Source organism: Chlorocebus sabaeus, chromosome 3 (assembly GCF_047675955.1).
Source record: "Chlorocebus sabaeus isolate Y175 chromosome 3, mChlSab1.0.hap1, whole genome shotgun sequence".
NCBI lineage: Eukaryota > Metazoa > Chordata > Mammalia > Primates > Cercopithecidae > Chlorocebus > Chlorocebus sabaeus.
In genome coordinates this window covers 43,765,730-43,784,423 of record NC_132906.1, presented here as the reverse complement: position 1 = coordinate 43,784,423, position 18,694 = coordinate 43,765,730, and the positions used below count along the sequence as shown (strand labels likewise).

At 36.6% G+C, this 18,694-nt stretch overlaps 1 pseudogene; it reads left to right on the top strand.

Annotated features, from left to right (window-relative positions):
* Positions 1-717: 717 nt before the first annotated feature.
* LOC103214525 (steroidogenic acute regulatory protein, mitochondrial-like) lies at positions 718-2,006 on the top strand (annotated as a pseudogene).
* The last annotated feature ends 16,688 nt before the right edge of the window (positions 2,007-18,694 follow it).

Here is an 18,694-nt window from a genome sequence, read left to right as displayed (position 1 = left end):
CTAAATACTTCTTAAGGATATTAAGCTTTACATATGAAGATTATAGAAATTCATATCTACCTTGATTTTGACAACATAATGTGTGTATTAAGATTAATTTGTGTTGTTGTACATTTTCTGTATATTTCTGAATTTGCACATTGCCAGAATGAGTAAATGGCTTTACATTATAATTAACTCCTTGAGAAATTTCTTTACAGGAATAAAACAATATATTTTGCTATGTCATAGAATGGACAACTCAGTTATGCTTCAGGTTATCTTAGTAGGGAGTATGTGAGTGAGACGGTAACAGATATACAAATCACATCCTAGGATTAGACTTACTGGGAAGATCACATGGGATCAGAAATGGAAGTCAAAGTTTCTCTTATCAAATTTTGGTGACTCCAAAAGGACAGGAAAGACCAGAGAGAAGCGCTAAATGAGGACAATAAATTAGCAAAAAGGGATGTCCTACCGATTTCAATATTCAATGAGTCTATAAGAAGGACCTGAGCCACCGAGCCTGGCCAAAATACTGGATTCTGATTAAAGAGTAGAGTGAGGAGGGGCACAGAGGACAGCCTCGGAGGGGAGGCCGCACTGCAAGCATCCCTGGAGGGAGAAGGTATGCACTGGATAGATGGCAGCAGGCGCTGCACGGGGAGCTGAGCACTGCTGGGAAGAATCCAGTGAGTGATGGCATTTATATCTCCTGACGATGATGCACAGCCTTCAGTCAGGGACATTTAATACGCAGAACACCGGGTCCAGGCTGGAGCTGCGGGACTCAGAGGCGAAGCTTGAGTGGCTCAGGAAGGACGAAGAGTCACCCTTGAGAGAAGAGACAGCAGCACCGGCGTTGGCGGCCCCACTACTGCCACATCTGCCAGGAAACAATGCTGCTAGTGACATTCAAACTGTGCCCCGGGAGCTCCTACAGACACATGCGCAACATGAAGGGGCTGAGGCAACAGGCTGTGAGGAGCATCGGCCAGGAGCTGATCCGAAGGGCCCTGGGAGGCCCCCCTCCAAGCACGTGGGTTAACCAGATTCGGTGGTGGAGTTCTCTGCTTCGTTCGCTGCTGGAAGAGACTCTCTGGCCGGGCGCAGTGGCTCACACCTGTAATACCAGCACGTTGGGAGGCCGAGGCGGGCGGATCACGAGGTTAGGAGTTCCAGAGCAGCCTGACCAACATGGTAAAACACCTAAAAATACAAAAATTAGCCAGGCGTGGTGGCACCTGCCTGTAATCCCACCTACTTGGGAGGCTGAGGCAAGAGAATCTCTTGAACCTGGAAAAAGAAAAGAAAGAAAAAAAAAAAAAAAAAAAGAAAGAAAGAAAGAGAGGGAGACTCTCTACTGTGACCAGGAACTGACCTATCTCCGGCAGGGGGAAGAGGCCATGCAGAAGGCCTTGGGCATCCTTAGCCCTCAGCAACCAGGAGGGCTGGAAGAAGGACAGCCAGCAGGACAATGGGGACAAAGTGATGAGTAAAGTGGCTCCAGCTGTGGGCAAGATGTTTCGGTTGGAAGTTGTGGTGGAGCCACCCATGGAGAGGCTCTATGAAGAGCTGGTGGAGTGCATGGAGGCAATGGGGGAGTGGAACCCCAATATCAAAGAGATTAAGGTCCTGCAGAAGATCAGAAAAGATGCATTCATTACCCACGAGCTGGCTGCAAAGGCAGCGGGAAACCTGGTGGTGCCCCGCGACTTTGTGAGCATACACTGTGCCAAGCGTCGAGGCTCCACCTGTGTGCTGGCTGGCATGGCCACAGACTTCAGGAACATGCCCGAGCAGAAGGGTGTCATCGGGGGTAGCATGGTCCCACTTGCATGGTGCTTCACCTGGTGACTGGAAGTCCCTCCAAGACCAAACTTTCGTGATTGCTCAGCATCGACTTCAAGGGGTGGCTGCCCAAGAGCATCATCAACCAGGTCCTGTTCCAGACACAGGTGGATTTTGCCAACCACCTGAGCAAGCACCTGGAGTCACACCCTGCCTCTGAAGCCAGGTGTTGAAGGCCAGTCTGCTGTTCCCAAGTGTGCCCACCTGCACTGGTATGCACGCTTACCAGGAGAATCCCTGCTGGAAGCCTACAAGTTTAAAGCCTCTGGCGACAGAGGAATAGGTGAGGTTAGTGTTTAGAGCACAACACTAGGATTCAGATTGATAAAAGTTTTTAGTACTAAGAAAACAGCGATGAGGCTCTTTGATTAAAAGGTAACTTCATTCACTGATTAGCTATAACATGAAGGTTAAGGCTCCTAAAATATTTGTAAAACTTTTTTTCTGGGCCCTTATGTGCCCACGTAAAATCATCTTTAAAATGCTAGTGACTGATATGGGTGTGGTGGATGCTAGCTACAGGGCCTGAGAAGTCTTGCTTTATGGGCTGGAGAACGCCATGCCCTGCAGGCAGTGCATGTGCACAAGCAGAATCTCAGAGGGTCTCCAGCAGCCCTCTGCTCCTCCCAGTCGCTGCATGACAACACCAGAGAACAAGCAGCATCCCACAGTGGGTACCTTCCAGAAATATAGTCCAAGCTTTCTCTATGCAAAAAGACAAAACTAATTAGTAAATAGATTTCCCTGTTGCTTCCATAGGCACCAGTCAGAATAAAGAATCATAATTCTCTCTCTCACACAAACACACACACACACACACACAAAACAAGGACCTGAGTTCAGAAAATGAAGCCTGTAATCACACACTAAAATGAAAACAATGAATCATGTTAAACACTTAATAAATGTATTGCTTCTATAGCCTTGTGACATGGTTTGGCTATGTCCAATCTCGAATTCCTATGTGTTGTGGGAGGGGCCTGGTGGGAGGTAATTGAATCATGGGGGTGGGTCTTCCCATGCTGTTCTAGTGTTAGTGAATAAGCCTCACTAGCTTGGAGGGTTTTAAAAATGGGAGTTTCCCTGCACAAGTCTTTTGCCTGCTGCCATCCATGTAAGATGTGATTTGCTCCTTCTTGCCTTCCACTATGATTGTGAAGCCTCCCCAGCCATGTGGAACTGCAAGTCCATTAAATTTCTTTCTTTTGTAAATTGCCCAGTCTTTGGTATGCCTTTATTAGCAGCGAGAAAGCAGACTAATAGACCTTGGGTTTTGTTATTTCAGTCCCTGCTCTTGCCCTTGGCTGCAAATCTAAAAAGGTCTTATGAGTTATGTGATTACTGTTAAGTAATGTAAGAATCTCACATCAATAATTATTAAGTCTACATCAATGAAATAAATCAACACATACACACATGCATGTACACACACATGCATGCACACACACACATTTAGTTGGAAATAAATGTTCTTCCCCAGTTTATTCTACTATGTAGTAGCCACCAGCAATCTCCATTGTTTCCAACACTTCCAAAATCTGAGGGAGAGCAGAAATATGCCAAGAATATATGAAAAATATTTCTTTCTTTTTTCTTAATAAAAAAATTAGTTAATATAAGTAGAAGCATAGGTATAGGACACAATTGAAGATTTGGTGATCCACTGGCTCATTGATATCTCAAGGAACTCAGTATCTTTATCTCTGTGCTGTACTATCTGAGGTGTCAGAGCAATTACTCTGAGTTATCAGACAGCAACCAGTAGCAGTCAAGTCTATATGCTGCCTTATATCCACTGGGAGATAATACATTTGTCTATGCTTCCGCAGCAGGCATTCTAAAATTCTTTTTGGCTCCCACTCTCACCTGAAACAACAGCTATACCCAGAATGAATTTTTGTTAAATGGCCAAAGCCTACCAATGTTTACCAATAAAAGAAGGAAAGGGGTATACAATCAGTTCCGTCCGAGGAGAATGGAATTGATATTTAGCACTTTATCTGTCTTCAACTTTTTTGTTGACCATGGATAATTTCTTCAATTCCCTGGACTTAGGGTACTTCATTTTTAAAAATGTAAGGATAGGATTAGAAAAAAACAAACAACCCCATCAAAAAGTGGGCAAAGGATATGAACAGACATTTCTCAAAAGAAGACATTCATACAGCCAACAGACACATGAAAAAATGCTCATCATCACTGGCCATCAGAGAAATGCAAATCAAAACCACAATGAGATACCATCTCACACCAGTTAGAATGGCAATCATTAAAAAGTCAGGAAACAACAGGTGCTGTAGAGGATGTGGAGAAATAGGAACATTTTACACTGTTGGTGGGATTGTAAACTGGTTCAACCATTGTGGAAAACAGTATGACGATTCCTCAAGGATCTAGAACTAGAAATACCGTATGACCCAGCCATCCCATTACTGGGTATATACCCAAAGGATTATAAATCATGCTGCTATAAAGACACATGCACACGTATGTTTATTGTGGCACTATTCACAATAGCAAAGACTTGGAATCAACCCAAATGTCCATCAGTGACAGAGTGGATTAAGAAAATGTGGCACATATACACCATGGAATACTATGCAGCCATAAAAAAGGATGAGTTTGTGTCCTTTGTAGGGACATGGATGCAGCTGGAAACCATCATTCTCAGCAAACTATCACATGAAAAGAAAACCAAACACTGCATGTTCTCACTCATAGGTGGGAATTGAACAATGAGAACACCTGGACTCTGGAAGGGGAACATCACACACCGGGGCCTATTATGCAGAGGGGGCAGGGGGGAGGGATTGCATTGGGAGTTATACCTGATGTAAATGATGAGTTGATGGGTGCTGATGAGTTGATGGGTGCAGCACACCAACATGGCACAAGTATACCTATGTAACAAACCTGCACGTTATGCACATGTACCCTAGAACTTAAAGTATAATAAAAATAAATAAATAAATAAATAAATAAATAAATAAATAAATAGAGGTTTAGGACTGCTATTTTAAAGAAGAGTCCTTTATCAAATATAAATTTTGATCACCATTGTTGTAATGTTTGTGAAGGATGTAAGGTTTATGTCGGAAATAATTTTTTTGCCTGTGAATGCTCAACAACACTTGTTGAAAAAAATATCTTTTCTCCACTAATTGCCTTTGATCCTTTGCCAATGATCAGTTGACTATATTTGTGAGGATCTGTTTCTGGATTCTCTATTCTGTTCTATTGATCTATTTCTTCTATTCTTTCACTAATTCTACTCTTTTGATTACTGTAGCTTTACAGTGGGTCTTGAAGTCCAGTAATGTCAGTGCTCTAACCTTATGCCTTTTAAATACTGTGTTGACTATTCTGAGTATTTTTCCTCTCTTTATATATGTTTGAATCAGTTAATTAATATCCACACAATAACCTACTGAGATTTTGATTGGGTTCCCAATGAATGTATAGATCAAGTTGTGTAGACTTGATATCTTAAAAATGTTTAGTCTTCTTGTCCAGGAACATGAAATATCTATTTATTTAGTTCTTATCTGATTTCTTTCATCAGAGTGTTGTAGTTTACTGCTATAAATCTTGTACACATTTTTTTAGATTTATACCTAAGTATTTTTATGGGTAGCTAATATAAATGGTGTTGCATTTTAAATTTCTAGTTTAATTTTTCATTGCTGGTGTATGGCAAAACAACTGATTTTGTATATTAACTTTGTATCATTCAAACATGCTCTAATTTCTTATTAGCGATAGAAATATTTTTGTTGCTTTTCAGATTTTCTACAGACATAAATATGTCATGCACAAACAAAAACAGTTTTATTTTTTTCCTTTCCAAACTACTTGGCTTTTATTTCTTTTTCTTGACTTACAACATTAGTGAGGACCTCCACTATGATGCTGAAAAGGACTGGTAAAAGGGACATTCTTGTTTTGTTCCTGGTCTTAGCAAAAAAGCTTATAGTTTCTCACTTTCATATGGTTTTAGCTGTAGGTTCTTTGTAGATATTCTTTATGAAGTTGAATGTATTCCCCTTTATTCCTAGTTTAATGGAAGTTTCTATCATAAAAGTGGGTTTGTTGTACATTGCCAAATGCTTTTCTGCATCCTTTGACATGATCATGTGATTTTTTTTCTTTAGCCTGACAATGTGAAGGATTACATTAATTGATTTTTTTAAAGTTGAATCAGCTTTGAATACTTGAAATAAATTCCAGTTGGTGATGGTGTGTAATTATTTGCTATCTACTTTTGAATTTATCTGATAATATTTTGTTGAGGATTGTTGCATCTATGTTTATGAGGGATATTGGTTTGCAGTTTTATTGTGATGTTTTTTTCTAGTTTTGCTATTAAGGGAATGCTGACTTCATAGAATGAGTCAGGAAGTACTGCCCCTTCCTCTACCTTCAGCAGGAGATTATAGAGAATGGGCATAATTTTTTCCCTAAGTGTTTGATTAGCCTTAATTAGTGAACCTATCTGGGCCTGGTACTTTCAGTTTTAGAAGGTTTCAATTTTACATTGAATTACTGATTCAATTTTTAAAATAAATATGAGAGTACTCAGACTCTAATTCTTTTCGTTTGAGTTTTGGTGAATTGTGTTTTTTCAGGGAATTGGATAATTTTATCCAGTTTATCAAATTTGCAAACATATAGTTGTTCATAATATTCTGTTATGTTTTTATTATTTTTGAGATGATAGTGATGGTCCCACTTTCATTTCTTGTATTAGTAATTTGTGTCTTCCCTCTTACTTTCTTATTGAGTCAGTCTAGAGGCTTATCCACTTGAAAGATAATTTTATATATATATATATATATATATATATATATATATATAATTTATGTATTTATTTTTGAGACGGAGTCTCACCATGTCACCCTGGAGCATCATGGCGCAGTCTCGGCTCACTGCAACCTCTGCCTCCGAGGTTCAAGTGATTCTTCTGCCTCAGCCTCCTGAGTAGCTGAGATTAGAGGTGTGCACTGTTACACCTCGCTAATTTTTATATTTTTAGTAGAGACGAGGTTTCACCATATTGGCCGGGCTGGTCTCAAACTCCTGACCTCAAGTAACCCACCTGCCTAGGCCTCTCAAAGTGCTGGGATTATAGGCATGTGCCATCACTCCCAGCCTTGAAAGATATTTTAAATGAGCAACTTTTTGCTTTCATTAATATTGTAGTTTTTAGTTTATTGATTTCTCCTCTAATTATTATTATTTATTTTGTTCTGCTTACTTTGGCTTTTATTTTGTCTTCTTTCAATTCATTGTTTTGCTATCTGAAAAGTGAAAGACTAGAGTATCTTGTGATCTCTTGCTCTAGCCAACTGGATTGTTCAAATAAACTTGAAAACACTAAGATACATGGTCACATTTAATTTGTCAAGAGAAAAAAATTTGCTCTGGCAGACTTGAGAAACACTAAACAAGATAATTAAGTTGATTATGAGGTCATTTCTATTATATGTATTTATATATAATTAAGTTAATGTATTAATTTCTTAAACACATATTAATTTAGGCAGGTAACAAGGGTGACCAAAAGCTGATGCAATCTTTCCATTTAAATAAAGATCCAATGACTCTTAGGAAACAACTTAATGAGGAAGGCAAGCATGAATCAAATAATCATAAATATATACATAAGATTTTTGTGTTTAATTTGCCTACTAGTGTATTCCAAAGCTTAGAACAGTATGTGATACATAGAAAGTTTTCAATAATATGTACTGAATAAATTAGTTAGCAAGCAAAACTGCAATATGGGCTATGAAATCATGTTGCACAGACCCATGAGAGTGCATAACAGGAATAGTTTATGTTCAGAATTAATTTGGGTGGTCTAAGATTTTCCATATGTAATAATGCTTGAACTAGACTGAAAAATTAAACAGTATAAGAAAAGGGGATATTACAGATGGAGAATATTTCATTTGCAAAGAATTTGTGGAAGGAAGGAACATGACCATGAGAAATGCAATGAGACCAGTACACTCCAAGAATGTAGCACCAAGTGTGAGGAAGAATGATGAAGAGGTAGGTAAAGGACAGTCCATCTTGGATTTCATAGATAATGTTAAATATGTTTTATGCTTCTATTTATAACTTAGACATATGCAATATTTCTTTTCATTCCATAAAGCCAAATGACTGCAATTTTTACATTATATAATTGATTAAAACCTTACTTGATACTATAATATAAAAAATGATATAATGCTTCTTGACTATTATAACAGAGGTAGGACATGGGAAATCTCCCAGTAATGAAATTGGAGATAAAGGTAAAAATAAGCCATAGAATGATTATAAGGAAATTAAAAAGCTATGTATGCTTCATTGTGTGACTTAACAAGCTTTTATTTCAGCTGGTAGCCAGTATGTTATGTTGAGCTAACATAATGCATCAAATTGTCAAGTTAGAATCTCAGAAATCAGGCGACTTTCCAGAATATCAAGCTTTGCTCATAATTACAAAGATACTTACAAAGGTCATAGGCAAAGCAGGAGATGTTGAGATAAACAATGTGGTTCCCAAGGTCCGTTTTTCTTTTTTCACAGACACATGCTGTCTCATCTGTCTCAGATAAGAGATACAGTCTCTATGTGAGATTGATGTGTTTTTTTATACATCAAGGTTTTGAAATACTTTCATGGTGTATTTCAGATGAAGGAAAGCACCTAGCTTATGTGACATTTTCAGGATCACCCACAGCAAGATGATTATAAACACCCTATATTCTGTGTGCTTGATTAGGGACTTGGTGTCCTGTAGTTTCAACCAAGCCTCACTATCCTAACTGCAATCACTAAAATTTTCAAATTGTCTTTCATTTCCCTCACTGAAGTTCAAACCATTTCTAAACCAAACTAGTGCTTGGTATCACAGTAACATGAACTGCTTCATTTATCACCTTTCCTCAAAAAGTGAACATTAGTTCCTGGACTCTCTCCCCAGCAAGTGTGGTCTGATTCACAGTTCTTAACAAAGAACAGTTAAAAATGTGGTTGACACCACCACCTTAAGTGTCAGCAGTATTGTCAACCACTTAAGTGTTGTCTTTTCTTAGAAGTTTCTGTTGATATCACCTCTGTTCAGCCTCTAAAGTTCAGATTCCCTAGGAAGACATTACAGCAACTCAGGTCAACCTTACTATTTCTATGACATTTTACACACTGATTTAGGATGTTGATCACTTCCCTCAGAAGCAAGATTTATGACCGCAAGTAATTTCTCTACCTCTGACATTTTCTCTATTCTTTCTCCATTTTTAGCTGGTCCTATCTGGGAACTTCCAGATTAATATATTCTTAGTGAAGTAACTGCATTTGCAAACTTGAAAATACTTTTGATATATGCCAGTCAATATTAAAATATCTCAAGATGTAGAATTAGTGAGTAGGTACATAAGTTGCTATGGTAAAGATGATATTCAGTTCACTTTTTAGTTTGCTTAATTTAGGATCTGGAGAAAGGAGTTTCACCTGAAATAACACAAAAATTGTTAGTAAGAAACTGTTATAGGTGCTACGAGTGATAGAAAGAATGAAAAGACGTGATTCCCATTGTGATGCCCTGAACATAGCAATTATAACACTCCTTTAGGTCCAGACTTATATGCGCTTATTACAAAGACAAATAGAATGTGTTGATATTCTTGGGTGACTTCTTATGGATAGTAAGCAATATCTTAAAACAATTTATTAAACAAATCTGTTTCAAATACTTTTTTATGGCTGAAAGAGGTGTTACTTCAAATTCCTAAAGATCACTGTTAAATAACTAAAACTAGATAAAATCTGATCATATATGTTTTATAAACCAACATATGTATGCTAATTTTTCTAAAAATAGAACCTCTCTTATTTTTCAGGGAATATTCACCTTTCTGAGGCTGAACAAAATCAGACACACTTGATGATTCAGTCTCTCCAAGCAGGGAAGCTCTTGTATCCAGGGAAACCAGTCTGGGTTGCCAGGACCTAAAGATAAGACAGGAGGAGCCCCGCTGTCTGGGATGTAAGGAAGCAATCTGCTATCTATCTCTTTTTGTCAGAGCTTCTTTGTGCCTGTGATGCCTCCTGACTGATCTGGAAACACACCTGTGCCCCTAGCATGTCTGTTATCTACTGCATCATCACCCATTCCCACACTCCACCCATGGAGATGATGGTTACAATAAAAAGAAAACTTTTTCAGATCTGTGTTGGTGTCTGTGGCCCCACATGCAGGCATGGAAACAACAGCAGGAGCAGTAGTTGTCTTTTTTGAATCAAAGTGCGAAACTTCTATGATCTTCACTCAGTAGCTGCTTTCTTGGAATCTCTCAGCCAAAATCACTGGCCTTTGTTCAATATATGGTAAGAACTCAAGTTGTAGAGCCAGAGTGACCATGATTGGAAACCTGACTTTGCCATTTGCCACCTTTCAGATCCTAGTAAATTATTGAGGCTCCTTTATTTCATGCAATAAATGAGGGTAAAGGTACAGCATCATACATACAGATGTTGAGTGTATTAAATGTGATTATGTATTTAAAGGGCTATCATAGTGCAGAAATGAAATTATAACTATTTGTAATAATATATGCTAATATTTTGTGTTGTGCTCACCACTTCATCCCTTCTCCCTTTTTCTACATTTGAGTATACAGAAAAAGATAAGGAGCCAAATATATTGGAGAATGGGATTTAGGGGAAATGCCTAACTTTTCCTTCCCCCCTTCCTTCCTTCCCTCCTTCCTTCCTTCCCTCCTTCCTTCCTTCCTTCCTTCCTTCCTTCCTTCCTTCCTTCCTTCCTTCCTTCCTTCCTTCCTTCCTTCTTTCCTTCTTTCCTTCCCTCCCTCCCTCCATCTCCCTTTCTCTTTTTCTCTTTCTTCTTTCTTTCTTTCTTTCCCTTTCTTTCTTTCTTTCTTTCTTTCTTTCTTTCTTTCTTTCTTTCTTTCTTTCTTTCTTTCTTTCTTTCTTTCTTTCTTTCTTTCCCTTCCTTCCTTCCTTCCTTCCTTCCTTCCTTCCTTCCTTCCTTCCTTCCTTCCTTCCTTCCTTCCTTCCTTTCTTTCTTTCTTTCTTTCTTTCTTTCTTTCTTTCTTTCTTTCTTTCTTTCTTTCTTTCTTTCTTTCTTTTCCTTCTTTCTCTCTTCTTTTTGCTCTGTTGCCAAGGCACGTGCAGTGGCAATCTCGGCTCACTGTAACCTCCGCCTCCCGGGTTCATGCCATTCTCCTGCCTCAGCCCCGGAGGAGCTAGGACTACAGGTGCCCTCCACCCCGCCAGGCTAATTTTTTGTATTTTTAGTAGAGACGAGGTTTCACTGTGTTAGCCAGAATGGTCTCTAGCTCCTGACCTCGTGATCTACCTGCCTTGGCCTCCCAAAATGCTGGAATTACAGGCCTGAGTCGCCACACCCTACCCAAACTATACTTTTAAGATTCCATGAAAATCTTAGGCTTAAGATCTGTACCTTCAATTGCAACTATAGGCAAAAAGAGGGAGATAATTGGTCCACAGAGCAAATCCTGAGTTTGTTCACATGACCCTAGGATAAGGCAGTGGGTTGAACTCTCACTCAGGCATTGATGGAATACTGGGAGATGAATGCTCTGTCCTCATGCTTAACTCCTACCTAAACATAATTGCCTAATTTATGACTTGGGCAGTAGTCTGTGCCTGTGGGAGAAGAAACAGATACCACATGACTACAGCTTGGGTCCTGATTCTTATCAATATATGAAGGAAGAAGAGCTAGTAGAATGAGGGAGAGAAATAAAGTGTTGTGGCGAATTGTTTGGGCTCAAGAGTTTGAGACTAGCCTGAGCAACAAGGTGAAACACTATCTCTACAGAAGATAAAAAAAAATTAGCTAGGCATGTTGGTGCATGCCTGTAGTCCCAGCTACTTGAGAGGCTGAGCTGGGAGGATTGTTTGATGCTGGGAGGCTGAGGTTGCAGTGAGATGAGATTGCACCACTGCACTTCAGCCCAGGTGACAAATCCAGAACCTGTCTTAAAAAATAATTAGGCCAGGCATCGCGGCTCACGTCTGTAATCCCACCACTTTGGGAGGCCAAGGCAGGTGGATCACAAGGTCAAGAGATCAAGAACATTCTGGCCAACATGGTGAAACCCCATCTCTACTAAAAGTACAAAAATTAGCTGGGTGTGGTGGCACTCACCTGTAGTCCCAGCTACTTGGGAGGTTGAGGTAGGAGAATGGCATTAACCCGGGAGGCGGAGATCGCAGTGATCTGAGATTGCCCCACTGCACTCCAGTCTGGGCGACACAACAAGACTCCATCTTCAAAAAAAAAAAAAACCTCTGTTACTCAAATAAGTCATGTCCCAATGGGTGTCAGACTCTGCACTGTCCACTCCCTTGTGGAGGCAAGGGTAAGACCGTAAGGAGATGACTGAAAGTCCCCTTCCTAGTGTTTCTCTTCATGAGGAAAGATTTTCTTTCCAGATAGACCAAGGCCCCTCATAAGCAAAGATGTATTAGCCTCTTCTTTTCCCAAGTCACAATTAGAAAGATAGATAGATAGATAGATAGATAGATAGATAGATAGATAATTACCGTCATCTTATCTAATTACTACTTTTTAGTTATTACCTGATTAACTGAGATGCATGCTCACTTTGATCTTTCACTTACAGATGACTGTGAAAAAGAACAGAATTTTATCTACTGCAGAAGAATGCCAAAAAAATAGAGTCAATAGGGGCTAGAGTTCCTTCTTCCATTCTTCTAGGAAATATACCATGATTGACACCTACATGGACCTTGTAGGCACAAAGTGTCCCAGGCAACCACTTGTCACTCCTTGACCCTGCCCTCAGGCAGGTCCAGGGTACCAAGTTTGCTCACATAAATCACCTATATTTTGTTCATTATTTACCAGCATAAACACACATGTTAAAATATAAACAGGTTATTTTCTAATAAAAAAGAAACTGCCAGAAAAAGAAAGATGACATAAATTGTAAAATGTGCCATTATTCATACCATATTAAGGAGACTCCAATGAAAATTATTTTAATTAGAATGTTATCAATATCTCCTAATAACATTAATTGTGAGATTTAAAATTATTTGAAGGTTGCTAAAATGTGAAAAACTATGCAATTTAGAAGGAATAAAATGCAGTACATCAGACACAGTCTATAATACACATGAGTATAAGTGTTGTGTATATCATTATTACCATATGAATGTAAATGATGTTACTTCTCACCCATTTAAGTAATACAAATACTAATTGAGCACCCATTATTCACCAGCTACTGTACTATAGTTTGCAGAATGAACAGCAGCTTATTCACATAGATTATCATTGAGGAGGTCATTCTTCTCGTTGGGGAAACATTTCAGTAAAATGACAGCCTAAAGAAAATCAAGAATATGTGGTTAGTGACATTATAATCATTCATGCAGTGCAGACACTGTAGGAAGCAAGCAGGAAAATAAAACAGATAAAGCAAGGGAAAAATAAAGGCACCATTTTTTTCAACAACAATGTTTCATAAATTTCAATACTTGATGTACAATGCACTGACCTTAAGATCAAAAACGATTCTGCTACTATGTTGTCTGCAGACATTTTCTGTACCCCACTTTGTTCTGCCATTTTGTGAAAGGATGTGAGACATTTATTTTATTACTCCAAAGTAGAATGTTCTGTTAACCTCTGATCTTTGCCTTATCTTTAGTAATTTTTTAAAAACTATATACTTTAATTAAGGTATAATACCTCTTGGCTAAATTTTGCTACTTTATGTTCTCATTAAAACATTTTTTTTTCAGGTCAGGTGTGGTGGCTCATGCCTGTAATCCCAGCATTTTGCGAAGGTGAAATGGGCAAACTGCTTGAGGTCAGGAGTTCAAGACCAGCCTGAGCAACACCCCATCTTTGCAAAACATAAGAAAATTAGTCTGGCGTGGTGGCTTCTGTGGCATGTGCCTATAGTTCTAGCTACTTGGGAGTTTGAGGTAAGAGGATTGTTGGAGCCCAGGGATTCAAGGCTGCAGTGAGCTATGAGATCATGCCACTGCACGTCAGCCTGGACACCAAATGAGACTGTCTAAAACATACATACACACACACACACACACACACACACACAATTTTAGTTAGCTTAGAAGAATAAGTACAGGAGATCTATTCAACAACTTGGTAACTGTAATTAATAATAATGTTTTTATTTTACTAATTATTATTTAGTAATAATAGCAACTATTATTACTATTTACTAATAATTACTAAGAAATTATTAGATTGGTATAAAATTAATCACATTTTTTGCTGTTACTTTCAATGCATATGTTAATTAGCTCAAGCCATTCCACTATGCATATATAAATGTTTCACAATACTCTTTTATACACAAAAATAATATATAATTTTTACCAACTAAAAAATAAATCAATTTAGGAAAAAATGAACAAAATATATTATTTCAAGCATTCTGCCAAAATACTAATTAAAATATGTGAAAAATAAATTGAACATCAGTAAGAAAAGTTTGTTTGAATTTTTAAGCACATAATATGTTTAATATAGGAGCTACTATTTAAGTAATGGTCATATTGAAATGAATAATTAATATATCAAACAATGCATGTGATGAAGTGTATAATTTAATGAATTTTACAAAGTTCTCGTCTTAAATTCATTTAGGAGTGTAATTTCAAAATTTTTATACCCGGATATATATGACACCCTTAATTAATGTGCTTTTATCAATCAGCTTTTGTTCTTTATTTGGTTTTAGCTCTATGATGAAAACACTGGTTTTAAAGACCTAAATGGCTATTTTTAATATGAAGATCTAATAGATTACTGATATTTTTCTATGAGGAAGAGTATGTATTGCTAGAACACAAAAAAAGAGAAACTTCTTATTTTTATGTAATCTACATGAGTTTGGAGTTTGAATTATTTATTGTTAAAAAGGTTTTTCCACTATATTTTGCCCATATATAAGGTACAATAGTTTGTGTCCAATAGATATTTATATGTATCTATATAATATATACTTATGTAGATATACAAATATATATTTATATTTAAATATACATATTTATATATTTATATTTAAATATACATATTTATATATTTATATATCTATTATATATATTATCTTAAAGAAAATGAGATTAGTGTGTCAAAGAGATATCTGGACACTCACATTTATTGCAGCACTATTCACAATAGCCAGAATATGGAATCAACCTAAGTGTCTATTAAAGATGAATATATAAAAGAAAATGTTTTATATATACACAGTGGAATATTGTTCAGTCATAAAACATGAAATCGTGTTATTTGTGGTAACATCGATGAACCTGGAGTACATTTTGTTAGGTGAAATAAGCCAGGCACAGAAAGACAAATGCTGCATTAGCTCAGTCATATTTGAAATCAAAGTATTCTCATAGACATAGAGTAGGATGGTGGTTACCAGAAGACGGGAAGAGTAGAGGAGAGAAAGGATGGAGAAAGATTGGTTAATGGGTACAAAGTTGCAATTAGATAGGACAAGTAAGTTCTGGTGTTCTACTTCATAATAGTATGACTAGAGTTAACAATAATGTTTCGCATGTTTCAAAACAGCTAGAAGAAACTCTGATGTATTCATCACAAAGAAATAATAAAGTGATGGATATGCTAGTTACAGTGCTTTGATCATTACACAATGTATGCATGTATGGAAACAACATACTGTACCCTGTAAATATGTACTTGTCAAACATCAATTTAAAAATATAATATAAAATAAAATTTTATGCAGCATCTTAGTTGTCCTGAAAACATCTTACAAGTATTAATCTCTCTTCATATTTGTGATAGAAATCAGTGTATTTTAAAGTTGGACATACACGTACACACCCGTGTGTGCATATCAAATAATATGTAGACTTTTTCTTTGAAATTGAAAACTAAATGTTGATTTTGGGGTGCTCCAGAATAGATGGCCCCTTAATTGTTTTACAGTCCATGAACGCTGGCTTCCATTTAGATGATGCTCATGCCTCTTAACGCAAACTAAAATAAAAATATAAAAAGATTAAGCAATTAAAAGCCTAAGAATAAGGAAATGGTCCAATCTTAACATTAATTGTAGTTAGCATTAATAAATATTTTATTTATAAAGTTTAATACTCCAAACAAGTAGATATATTAGATGCCCATTTGTTCATTTTACATATTAAGAATCTAGGTCACTAGGTGCACATTGCCATAGGCTATCTGCTAAACTTTTGTATTGTAACCTTAATGCTACACTATTTACTTCTGCAATATGCTGTACTTATATGCTACCATTCACCTCTTTGTATTAATTACCCATGACAACTGTGTACAAAGCATTAGATAGCACACCAATACAGTAATTTTTATTTAACTGTATTTATATTTCACTCAATTTAATTGTAGGCAACATTAAAACAATTGTTAGGCACACTAGTTTCACATTACACTCAAAATAAAGCTATGTTATTTGTTTGTATTCCCTAAATATAATATTTGGATTTTCCATTGTCAGAAAAATGTCTCTCCCAATCAATGTACTTTGAGATTGCTACCTGAGTTTTTGCTAATTTATTTTGTTTTAACATAATTATTATGTTTTAATTGCCAGAATATATGTTTAAAGCAACATCAATTAAGTCACAAAAAATACAACTTAAATTATCTTTCATATATATAACACTAAAAGACATTTTTTAAAGTAAAAATAAGTTTTAAAGGCTTTTACAACCTGTCACAAAATATAGTAATTTTTATATTTTTCAGTTTATTTTCTAAACTTCATTCTTTGTGAAAATGTTTTTTTATATCACTAACAAACTACTTTTGATATACCTTGCACTTATGTGCATTCATGCCACTATATTCAGGTGCCAATATATTTATATGGAAATTCTCAGCAATTGCCACATCGTAGGACTTCTAAACATTCTTTCCTACTAGTCAGCTATCCTGGCTTCATATTTTGTAGTGTGCTTTCATAGTGGACCACACTAGTGGGTTAGAGGTAAAAAATGATTTATTCCAAAATACCAGCATTATTATTTAAGAATGGCCATTTTTATAAAATTTGTATACAGGCATGCCTTGGTGATATTGTGGGTTCTGTCCCAGACTACCACAACAAAGTGAGTATCATGTAAGTCACAGAAGTTTTTTGGTTCTTCAATGCATATAAAAGTTATATTTACTAAGTTATAGTTTAGTAAATGTGCGACACCGTTATGTCTAGAAGCACAATGTACATACCTTAATTATGTATGCAAAATATTTTATTTCTAAGAAACTCTTGTGAACATTTTAGTTGTAAGCAATTTAAAATATTTTTGCTGATGTAGTGTCTTTCTTTGATCTTAATGTCTGCTGCCTGAAAAGGGTGGTGGTTGTTGAATGTTGAGGTGGCCGCGGTAATTTCTTAAAATCAGACGACAATAAAGTTTTCCACATTGATTGATTCTTCCTTTTATGAAAGATTTCTCTGTAGCATGCAATGCTGTTTGATAGCATTTACCCATAGTAGAATGTCTTTCAATGTTGGAGTCAATCCTCTCAAACCCTACTGCTATATCAACTAAGATTATGCAATATTCGAAATCCTTCATTGTCATTTCAACAGTATTCTCAGCATTTCATCATTCCATAAAACCACTTTGGCTAGATTCCATAAAACCACTTTGCTCATCCATAAGATGAAAATCCTTATGCACTGAAGTTTTATCATGAGATTTCAGAAATGCTGTCACATCTTCATGTTTCACTTCTAATCCTAATTATCTTGTTATTTTCATCACATCTGTAGTTATTTGCTTTACTGAGGTCTTAAGCTTCTCCAAGTTATCCATGAGGGTTGAAATCAACTTTTTTCAAACTCTTGTTAATATTGATATGTTGATATTTTGACTTCGTTCCATGAATCATGAATGTTCTTAATGGCATCTAGAATGGTGAATCCTTTCTAGAAGATTTTCAACTTACTTTCCCAGAACCATCAAGGGAATTACCATTTATGACAGTGATGACATTATGAAACATATTTCTTAAATGTTAAGACTTGAATGTTGACATTACTCCTTGATCCATGGGCTGCAGAATAGATGTTTTATTAGCAGGCATACAAACCACATGAATCTCCTTGCACATCTCCATCAGAGCTCTTGGGTGACTAAACTAGGTGCATTGATAATAGGCAGTAATATTTTGAAAGAAATTATACACACACAAACTATATGCATAATATATATTATATATACACATACATATACACATATATATATGTATATGTGTGTGTATATGTGTGTGTGTATATATATATATTTCTGAGCAGTACTTCTCAACTGTGGGCTTAAAATATTCAGTAAATCATGCTGTATCCCAGATTTGTTATTTCATTTATAGAGCACAGGCATAGGAGATAGCGTGATAGTATAATTCTTAAGTGCCATAGAATTTTCAGAATGGTAAACAAGCATTGGCTTCAACAAAATCAGCAACTACTTTAGACCCTAACAAGAGAGTCAGCCTGTTTGTTGAAGATTGGTAGTCAGGCAGTTACTTCTCCTCTCTTAATATGAAAGTCCTGGATGGCATATTTCTCTAATATAATACAATTTAATCTACATAGAAAATGTGTTGTTTAATATAACCCCCTTCAGCAATTATGTTAGCTAGATCTTCTGGATAACTTGCTGAAGCTCCTACATTAGCAACTTCTGCTTCATCTTCCATTTTTATGTTGTGAAGACAACTTCCTTCCTTAAACCTCATGAGCCAACCTCTACTGGCTTCCATCTTTACTTCCATACCTTCCACCTCTCAGTCTTCATG